We start from the raw sequence: 10517 nt of genomic DNA on the forward strand, positions 1-10517 counted from the left end.
AACTGAGCAGCTGCCAGCAGAATAAACATGCTCTTATTGTTAGACTCAAGCTCTCTGCCACTAGCCTGCTTCACAAACTGCAGGACACACAATAGCTACAAAACTAGAAAGATACACTGGTGCCCACTAACTCCACCCACACAACTTGTTTACAAGAAACGTCGAGGGAGCCTGACTAAATTATTCTGTTTTCCCCACAAGAATACAAGAGATTTGTTCCTCATCCTGACCAAAGCTCAGTTTTGTCACACCTTTTAAAATTTTTTATTGTAACATAATTGATTATACATATTTGCAAGGTGTCACACCTTTGGCAAAAATTAAAACTCTCATCCCCAAAGTATAAAAAACTCCTACATTAAAAAAAAAGGCAATCACGGGCCGAGCCCGTGGCGCACTCGGGAGAGTGCAGCGCTGGGAGCCAGCAGCGCTCCCGCCGCGGGTTCGGATCCTATATAGGGATGACCGGTGCGCTCAAAGCGCTCACTGGCTGAGCGCGGTGTGGCCGGTCTCAAAAAGGACAAAAAAAAAAAGGCAATCAAATAGAAAAAATAGGCACAAGTCTTAAGCACACACTCATCATGGATATTCAGTATATTCAACGTACATTCAATCTCACTCAACATATATTCACACATTTATTTAACAGTTATTATTTGAAGCATTAGAAGTATGCAGCAATTCTAACTAAATCTCTGCCTTAGTGGAGTTTGTATTCTAGGCTAAGAGAGAGACACGCACATAAATAATGACAATGATATAAATTTCTTTGAGATTAACTCTTGGTCAGTCTCAAAATGGGAGATTTCCATTCAGACAAGGTGGCATAGATTTGTTTTTATCGTTTCTCCCTGCTAAGTATGACTATAAACCCTGGAAATAACTCAAGAAACAGCCAAACAGACTCTCTGAAAGGCAGTAAGAAGGTGGTGAGCTGGTGTGAGACCCCAAGACTGGAGGAACAATGTGATGGTGGGACACCTCAGTTCCCTCCATCCAACAGAACAAGGAAAACCAGACCCTGAGGTTTCTTATCCCCAAACCAGCAACTAAAGGGAGCCCAGGTAAGCTCATTCCACCCCTGGGCTAAAGGGAAGCCCCACAGAAAACATCAGGTGAGCTGGGCAGGAGGGCTGGTGGGGAGCCCCACCAAGTGCACAGCCAGAAGGCACAGTCTCCTTTCCTACCAGACCTGAGACTCCCCTCCCCCATGGAGAGATAACCAGGTAGCCAGATGGCACTGGCAAGACAATGAGTAACACACAGGAAAAGAGAAACAGAGTAACAAGAAATAGATGAAGCAAGCAGAAGACAGACAATAAAATGGCATAATTTTATTAAACATAAATGGCCTATATATACAGATCAAAAACCAGAGATTGCGAGACTAGATAAAAAACCAAAAAAACAACAAACAAAAGAACTACAACTCAATTATATGCTGTTTATAAGAAACTCATTTCGGATTCAGCACATATATCAAAATTAGTGGGACACAGCTAAACCAGTGCTGATTTGAAACAAGGAATGGTCTCAAATCAATAACCCAAGTTGCCATCTCAAGAAACTACACAAGAAAAGCAAAATAATCCCAGAGTGAGCAGAAGAAAGGAAACAAAGATCAGAGTAAAAATCAATAAAACTGAAACCAAGAAAACAATAGAGAAAATCAACAAGACAGAAAGCTTGTTCTTTAAAAAAAAATCCATAAAATCAGCAAACCTCTAGCAAAACTAATAAGAATGAAGAGAAAGAAAATATACATCACCAATATCAGGAGTGAAATAGGGGATATCACAACAAAACTGCAGCATTTAAAAAGATGATAAGAAAATACTAGGAACAACTTTACCTTCATAAATTTAATAATTTATAAGAAGTAGACCATATGATATTGTGAAACATATATTTAGTCTTCATCCCCTTCTCCTGGCATAGAACTCCTAAAATCCTTGGAATAACCAGTGATAAGAGTATCTTTTTGTATGCTATTCATTTGACTGCTGGCTGGCAGCCCCTAAGTAGTTTCAGGATGGGGGTTGGTCACCAGAAAGACCAAGACAGGATTAGAGAGTTGGGACTTTTAGCCTCACGCTCCAAACTCTGGGGAAGGGAGAGGGGCTGAAGGTTAAATTCATCACCAATGGCCAATGATTTAGTCAATCATGCCTATATAATGAAGCCTCCATAAAAACCCAAAAGGACAGGGTTCAGAGAGTTTCTGGGTAGTTGAACACATGAAGGTTCCTGGCAGCTGGTGTGCCTGGGGAGGGCACAGAAGCTCCGCGCTGCCTCCCCCATACCTTGCCCTATGTATCCCTTCATCTGTATCCTTTGTTATATGCTTTATAATAAATGGGTGAATGTAAGTGTTTCTCTGTGATCTGTGAGCAGCTCTAGCAAATTAATCAAACCCAAGGAAGAAGTCACAGGAACTGCTTCTTGAAACCGGTCAACAGAAAGTCTGGAGGCCCAAACTTGCAACTGGTGTCTGAAGCAGAAGCAGTCTTGTGGGACTGGGCCCTCAACCTGTGGGATCTGATGCTATCTCCAGGTAGATGGTGTCAGAGTTGAATTGGAGGGCACCCAGCTGATGTTTCCTGCTTGCTTGGTGTGTAGGGAGAAACCCCCACACATTTGATCACAGAAGTCTTCTGCATTGATTGCAGAGTGACGACAGAGAAAAAGCAGTTTGTGTTTTTTGGCTGATTCTTCAAAAATCACAAATTATCAAAATTCAACCAAGATGAAATAATTTGAATACTTCTATGTCCATTAAACAAATTGAATTCATAAGCAAAAATCTCCTAAAATAGAAATCTCCAGGCCAGATGATTTCAGTAGAGAATTCTACCAAATGTTTAAAGAATTAATACTAATTTTAAACAATCTTTTTCAGAAATTAAAAAAGGAGAGAACACTCCCCAACTCATTTTATGAGGCAAGTATTACCTTGATACCAAAATGAGACAAAGACACTATGGAAAAAGAAAATTGATAACCAATATTTCTCATGAATTTAGAAACAAAAGTATTCAACAAAATATTAGCAACAGAATTCAACAATGTATAAAAAGAAGTATATACTAATACCAAGTGGAATTTATTGTGGGTACGCAAGGCTGGCTGAACATCAGAAAATCAATATAATTCACCATATAACATCGACAAAGAACAGCAAATCCAATTTAAAGATATAAAGAATCTGAATTATAATAGAAACATATACATACAAAATTTTCCATATAAATATGCTAAAGAAGAAAAAACATATGATTCTGTGAATTGATGCAGAGCACTTTACAAAATTCAGCACTTATTTATGATAAAAACTCTTAACAAATTTGGAATAGGGGGACTACCTTAACTTGACAAAGAACATCTACAAAAATCCCTGCAGTTAACATCATACTTAATGGTGAAAGACTGAACACTTCTTTCCTCCTACGATCAGGAACAAGGCAATAATATCCGCTCTCACCACTCTTACTCAATTTAGTACTGGAAGGCCTAGCCATTGCAACAAGGCAAGAAAACAAAATAAAAGGCATTCAGATGGGAAAGGAAGAAATAAAACTGTCTCTATTTGCAAATGATATCATTGTCTATGTAGAAAATCTCAAAGAATCTACAAAAAACTCTCCTAAAACTAACAAGTGGGTCTGGCAAAGTTGCAGAATAAAAGACCCATACATAGAAATAAATCACTTTTCTCTATGTAACAATGACCATGTAAACACTGAAATTTAAAACACAATGCCACTTACAATCATTCCAAAGATAATGGACTATTAGGTATACACTTAACAACGTGTACAGGATCTATATGCTGAAAATTACAAAATACTCATGAAAGAAATAAAAAGAAATCCACCTAAATGGAGATATATAGCATGTTTGTGGATTGGAAGACTGGACATCATAAAGATGTCATTTCTACTGTTGAAGAAAAAAATTATTCACGACCTTTTTAATGACAGTAGGGAGACCTTATTCAGGACTATTGCAATAGGTATAGGAACCAGTGCAATGGGGTTTTGCACTGGGGAGAGAGATTGGACTCAACTCCTAATATAAGAACAAGTGGAAATTTATAGTGGAGGTTAGTGGATGGAAAATTACTAAGAGGAAACATCAGTCTTAGGGGGATTCTGGCTACACTAAGTCAAGAAGATTCTTGCAGAAGACAGGCCAAGGTGGTATGGTAAGGAGGGTGGGGGAAGAGGGATTTTATCAGAGGGTAAGGGATTTTCTCTAAACTACTTGCAGAAGACAGGCCAAGGTGGTATGGTAAGGAGGGTGGGGGAAGAGGGATTTTATCAGATATCAAGGGTAAGGGATTTTCTCTAAACTGACTTAGCAGCATTCTTGCTAAAAGTGGGCTAAGTGGGCATAAATTCTGGACTATGGACAGGGGTTGACTTAGAAAGAGGACTCCGAGGAGCCTGATTCACGTTTGGTCAAAGGAGAGAGCCTTGGTCACTGAACAAATGATCTATAGGTTTAACGCTGTGCCTGCCAAAATCCTCATATGATTTTTTGCAGACAGAAAAGTTTATTCTAAAATTCATGTGGAAAGACACAAGCCTTAGAACAGCCAAAACAATCTTAACAAAAGAATCAAATAGAAAAGTCACTCTAGTCAATATTGAAGTCTACTCTATAGTTACAGTCACGAAAAGAAAGCAATATATAGAGAGGAGGGACAGACACATAAATGGCTGGAACAGAATAGAAAACCCAGAAATGGACCCACACAAATGTGCTCAACAAACTTCTGACAAAAGTGCAAAGCAATTCAAAGTGGATATCCACAGGCAAAAAAAAAGGAATTTTCACCCAACTGTCACACTTGAAAATGGACCATGAATCTAAATGTAAAACATAAAACTATTAAACTTTCTAAAAAATAAAAATTAAAGGGCCGAGCCCGTGGCGCACCCGGGAGAGTGCGGCACTGGGAGCGCAGCAGTGCTCCCACTGCGGGTTCAGATCCTATATAGGGATGGCTGGTGCGATGTGCTCACTGGCTGAGCACAGTGTGGCCAGGCACAAAAAGGACAATAAATAAATAAATAAATATAAATAAATAAATAAATAAAAATAAAAATAAAAATACAGGACAAAATTCTCAGGAACTAGGGTGAGTTTTAGAATTGACAACAGAAGCATAATCCATACAATGGAAAATAGATAAGCTGACCTCACTAAAATTTTTTTTTATTGAATCATAATTGATTATACATATTTTTGGGATTCAATGTTGACATACGTTGAGCAAATCAATATTACTAGTATATATATTGTTACAAATTGTACTTATTCTTTTTTTTTTTTTTTTGTCTTTTTTGTCTTTTTTTCGTGACCGGCAATGGATCACAACCCTCAGTGTTGCGCCCGTACCGGACCGGGACCGGCAACGGGATCGCAACCCTCGGTGTTGCTCCCGCACCTCGCTCAGCCAGTGAGCGGCTGGTCTGTATGTGGGATCCGAACCCTCGGCGGGAGCACTACCGTGCTTCCCAAGCGGCGCACTGTAGCAGTGCGCCACCGGGCCGGCCCCAAATTGTACTTATTCTTTATGTCCCTTGTCCAATCTCTCTCTATCCCCCACTCCCTCCCCACTCCGGCCAATGATAACCCTAGATTTCTTCTCTCCTTCTGAAAGACTAATGGTTACTCTGTTGATTTGTTGCCTGGATGATCTGTCCAATAATGAAAGAGGTGTGTTCAGGTCCCCCAATATTATCATACAGCAGATGCTTCTTCTTTCACTCTGAAATGAGCTATGTGGAAAAAAACATCCTCTCCTTTTCTTTGGTCTCTGCTGGTGACTCTCCTTGTGTCAATGCACTCCAGTGGCTGGTGGTGTGTGGTAGTTGTGGTGTCTAGCCAGTTTCATGGTGGCTGTGGTTACTGTGGTGGCTGTGGTGGGCCACCTACATGGAGGTGATGTTTTTGGCATGCTCCTTGGCACTGGCGGTGTGCCTGGTTGTGCAGGGGGGGCGGGTGTCTAGTCCCCGGCTCCTGACCTTGTTAAAATTTTTTAAAAATTTGCTCTGTGAAAGCTCATGTGAAGAGGATAAAAAGACAAACTACAGAATGGGAAACAATATTTACAAATGATATACCCAACAAAGAACTCGTTATCTAGAATGTACAAAGAACTCTGAAATCTCAACAAGAATAACAAAAAGCCTAACAATCCAATTAGAAAATAGGGAAAAAAATATTTCACCAAAGAGGATACACGGATGTCAATAGGCACATCAAAAGATGTCAACACCATTAGCCATCAGGGAATTGTAAATTAAAACCACAATGAAACATCACTGCACACCTACCGGAGTGGCTAAAATAAAAAATAATGACAACATTAAACACTGGTGAAGACGTGGAGAAACTGGATGTCTCATACATTGCTTGTGAGAATGTAAAATATTATAGCCACTCTGGAAAACAATTTGGCAGCTTCTTGTGAGACTACACATGAAATTACCATACAAGCCAGCAATTGCACTCTGAGCAATTATCCAAGAGAAATGAAGTTATATTCACACAGAAACATGTGAAACGCCAGCTTTGTTCTTAATAGCCTAAAACTGAAAACAGCCTAGATATCTTTCAACAGGTGAATGGTTAAATAAACTGTGGCAAATCACACCATGAAATACTGCTCAGCAGTAAAATGGAATAAACTACTGATACTCACAACAATATGGACAAATCTCCAGGGAATTATGCTGCATGAAAAAAGCCAATTCTGAAAGGTTAGACACCGTATGTTTCCATGTATACAACATTTCTGAAATGACAAAATTTTAGAAATGAAGGACAGATTAGTGGATGCCAGGGCTTAGGTTTGGGGGGCAGTGAAGGAGAGTTTGGAGGAAGATGTGTGTGATATCAAAGGGCAACATGAGTGATCCTTCCGGTGATGGAAATGGCCAACATCTTGACTTGGTGATATTGCACATGTGACAAAATTGCGTAAACTAAACTCAATACAAAAATGAGTACAAGAAAAACTGAGGAAATCTGAAGAAGATTGGTCGACTGTTTTAATGTCCTATCCTGGGTGTGATACCCTCCTATAGTTTTTACAAGATGTCACCACTGGGGGAAATCAAGTAAAGGCTACATTCTTTTCAATTTCACAATCTACAATTATCTCAATCAAAATTCAATTACTAAAATCGCCATTAGGCAACTGGCTAGAATGTCAGGGGTGGGGCGCCAGGAGGTACTGGGGGTCCAGGAAGACTCTCTCAAAGATGACCTCTAAGGTGAGTCCTAAATGAGGAAGGGAGAAAATGCAGAAAGCAGAGTAAGCGGGCATCAAGTGGGGAGGCCCAAGGCAGGAGCTTGGTATGTCCTGAGACTCGGAACAAGTGGGAAGGGGATGAGGCTGGAGGTGCCTGAGAGGTCTGTGTGTGTCCTAATCTCTCATGGGCTGCCTGGCCCAGAGTAAGCGGGCATCAAGTGGGGAGGCCCAAGGCAGGAGCTTGGTATGTCCTGAGACTCGAAACAAGTGGGAAGGGGATGGGGCTGGAGGTGCCTGAGAGGTCTGTGTGTGTCCTAATCTCTCATGGGCTGCCTGGCCATCTCCTACCAAACACTTTTCCATTTCTCAAGCTGGTTTCCAGCACTTCCAGAAAGTCATCAGTAAATCCCTTAGTTTATACCAACATACCTTTCAGGGTTATCTATGACAATATAGCTGTAACATTTAATTAACCTGAAATTAAACAAACAAAAACAGCAGCAATAAAGAAGGTATCTCAGGGGACTGAATGGTTTTATATGATGAGTGAGAGTTTGAGGAAGCTGTACTTTGACAAGAATCTACCGATTATAACACATTTTTGTATCTCCTCTAACCTGGGACCATCCTGCAGAAGAGCAAGGTGACGAAGTAGACCAGGAAGCTGAGCTCAGATGGACTTCAGTAATTTGCCGAGTCAACAGCTAGGACAGAGCATGGCAACGACACCACTGTCATCTCACATGGCGGGAAGTCTTTGTGGGTTGGATGGTGCATTGAGTCCCAGTTCAGAAACGAACTCTCCTTATTCCTGGAGAATTTCAGTCTGAAATAGTGGTTTGGAACAAAACCAGTCAGGTAGCAAGGCTTGTGGAAAACCGGAGTGCAGACAGAGCCTGTGGCAGCCGGGTGGAAGGGGGCGCTGGCCCTCATTTGTCCTTGGATATGTGGCTTCCTAGACTGCACAGTTCCCAAGGCCCCATGTGAGGGATCCTGCCAGCACCACCTATTCTAAAGGGGAGAGTCTGAGAGGGCAAGAACCGGTTCCTGGGTGTGCCTCGGCAATGTTTTTTTGTGAATGTTCCATTGCCTGTGTCTTTTGTCTCGGCACCTTTCCCTTCAAGTTCAGATGGACAGCCCGAATCCTCTGCTTCTCGGATTCCATGGCAGTGCTGGCCATTGGCTGGGAAAGGCACTAGGAGAAGTGACGCCTGTCTGATGGGCCACAGATCCCAGAGGAGTGAGCCTGTCACTGTGAGCCTCTCTGAGCTGGGGCCCAGGGCCCACTGTGTGGAGTGTAACACTGTGTGTGATACAAAGGTACATGTCCTCCTGTGTGGAAGCAGCCGGAGGCTTTTCCACTCCATTCTATCTCATTGACAATAAAAATGCTGGCTGCGACCCGTGTCATTGGTTTCATGACCAGCTGATGGAAAAACAGTTCCGTTTCTGCCCTCTGTGAGGGGAGTTCTAGAAAGCTGGATAGCAGCAGGGATGGGAAGGGAAACATGACTGGGATGAGGAACTGGGGAGTGAGGCCAAAGCAGGGAAGAAGCCTCAGTTAGTAGCTCTAAAATAGTATCATCTTTGGGAGAATTTCAAATAGTTGCAATTACTCTCAGGTTCTGGTGAACCTGATGGCAGTGGGTGTCATTACCTGGTGTGGCAATTCTGCGAGGCCTCTCAGTGGTCCCCCCTCCCCCAAAGCCCTCTCCACCTCTCAGAGCCCACTGCACTTCTCTGAAGGAGTCCAAAGGTCCCAGGGGTGTGGGAGTGGGGAGTGGTCTAGCCAGAGTCTATATGCCCTTGATCCCTTCCAGGCTTTTCTGCCTCTAGTGGCTGATGGGCTGGATTTGCTTTTTGCTGGCAAATTACTGATGACACAAAAATTTCAGGTGTGGTTTAGAAATGGCCTGACACACTTTGTTTCCAGTCTGTTGCATTCACAAGGTTTTAGCCTGGTGTTACTAAAAATCAAAATGGAGTCACCTATGCTAAAGTTCCACGCCACCATTCTAAAAGGTTGTGGTTTGACTTTCCAAGAAATCAGGGGAGATAACAGCCAATTTCCCAAACAGGCCAATTTCAACCCTATATCCATGATGATGAAGTTCCCTCAGCTTTAATTCTTACCAAAAAAAGGTAGCTTGGAGTAATGTGAAGTTAACTAATCAGTGTTTTTTCCTACTGTTCTGTGTCCCCGTCCCTGCCTTCCAAGGTAAGTCATTTTGAAATGACCAATCGGCTCCTTGTTCTTTGATTCTGCTTTCTTCAGCCTTTTCTGTCTATAAAGCCAACCCCCTCTGCTCAGCTCACTGGAACACTCACTCTATTTTATAAGAACGAAGTGTTGCCTGATTTTAGAATTGCAAATAAATCCAATTAAGATCTTCAAACTAAATCTTTTGCTATTTTGTCTTTTGACACAAGTAAGTCTTTGGTATTTGTTTGATTTCCCGCTTCCTGTGCAGCCGTTGGAAACGAAAGAAGAGCCCTTAATCTCCAGGGGAGCGGGGGTGGGGCGATCACAGGCCACTGCTGTCCCCTTCCACAAGGTTCTCGGGAGCTCGAGCTCTCTTGAGGTGCTGGGCTGCTCCCAGGGCCGGCCAGGCGATCTTCTTCCCCAGGCTCTTTGACCTGGGTTGACTGAGGCAATCCTGCGGGAAGCGGAGGCGGGGCGGTGGTGAGAACGCAGCGCTGGGTTTGAGGCACACCTCTGCTGGCTTCGCTGCCACTAAATGAGTCACTTCCTTCCCGGGCAAGCTCTCGGGCTTCCGGTCTTCCCCCAACTACCGGAGAACTCCCAGGGTCAGGAAGGTCCCAGAAAAACGCCCCCAAGGAGAAACTTATCCCAGAGAGATCAAGGGACACAGCGGACGATGTCCCAGCCCACATTCCTGACCACCGGCCCGGGGCTGGCTCCACACTTATTATTTCTCTCCAGCACTTTCTCTCAGCTGGTCTCGGCCGGTGGGGGCCACCTCCAGACAGACACCTGAGCTCCTGCACTAGCGATGCGACCTTGGGCTTGTCATACGGCCAAGTTTCCTCCGCTGCAAAACGGGTAAGACAACAACAGTTGGTAAGAAGATTGCAACTGGAGTACGACTGGCTTAAAGAGTAACAGGGACAGCTTCCAGCTACTTACAAGTGCCCAAGTGCCCGAGTGCCCAAAGCCGAGGGAAACGGCAGCGGGCGGAGGTGCGGGGACAGCAGTCCCAGCCTTGGGGTGGGGGGAGGGGCGGGGCGTGTC

At 43.1% G+C, this 10517-nt stretch overlaps 1 protein-coding gene across 1 annotated transcript in view; it reads left to right on the top strand.

Annotated features, from left to right (window-relative positions):
- Window positions 1–10112: 10112 nt before the first annotated feature.
- UPP1 (uridine phosphorylase 1) overlaps window positions 10113–10517 on the top strand; it is a 21647-nt gene continuing 21242 nt past the window's right edge. Inside the window, exon 1 of the mRNA XM_008587803.1 lies at window positions 10113–10328. The gene's annotated coding sequence lies outside the window, so the exon portion shown is untranslated. The remainder of the gene's footprint in view (window positions 10329–10517) is intronic.

Source organism: Galeopterus variegatus, unplaced genomic scaffold, assembly GCF_000696425.1.
Source record: "Galeopterus variegatus unplaced genomic scaffold, G_variegatus-3.0.2 Scaffold4548, whole genome shotgun sequence".
Lineage (NCBI taxonomy): Eukaryota > Metazoa > Chordata > Mammalia > Dermoptera > Cynocephalidae > Galeopterus > Galeopterus variegatus.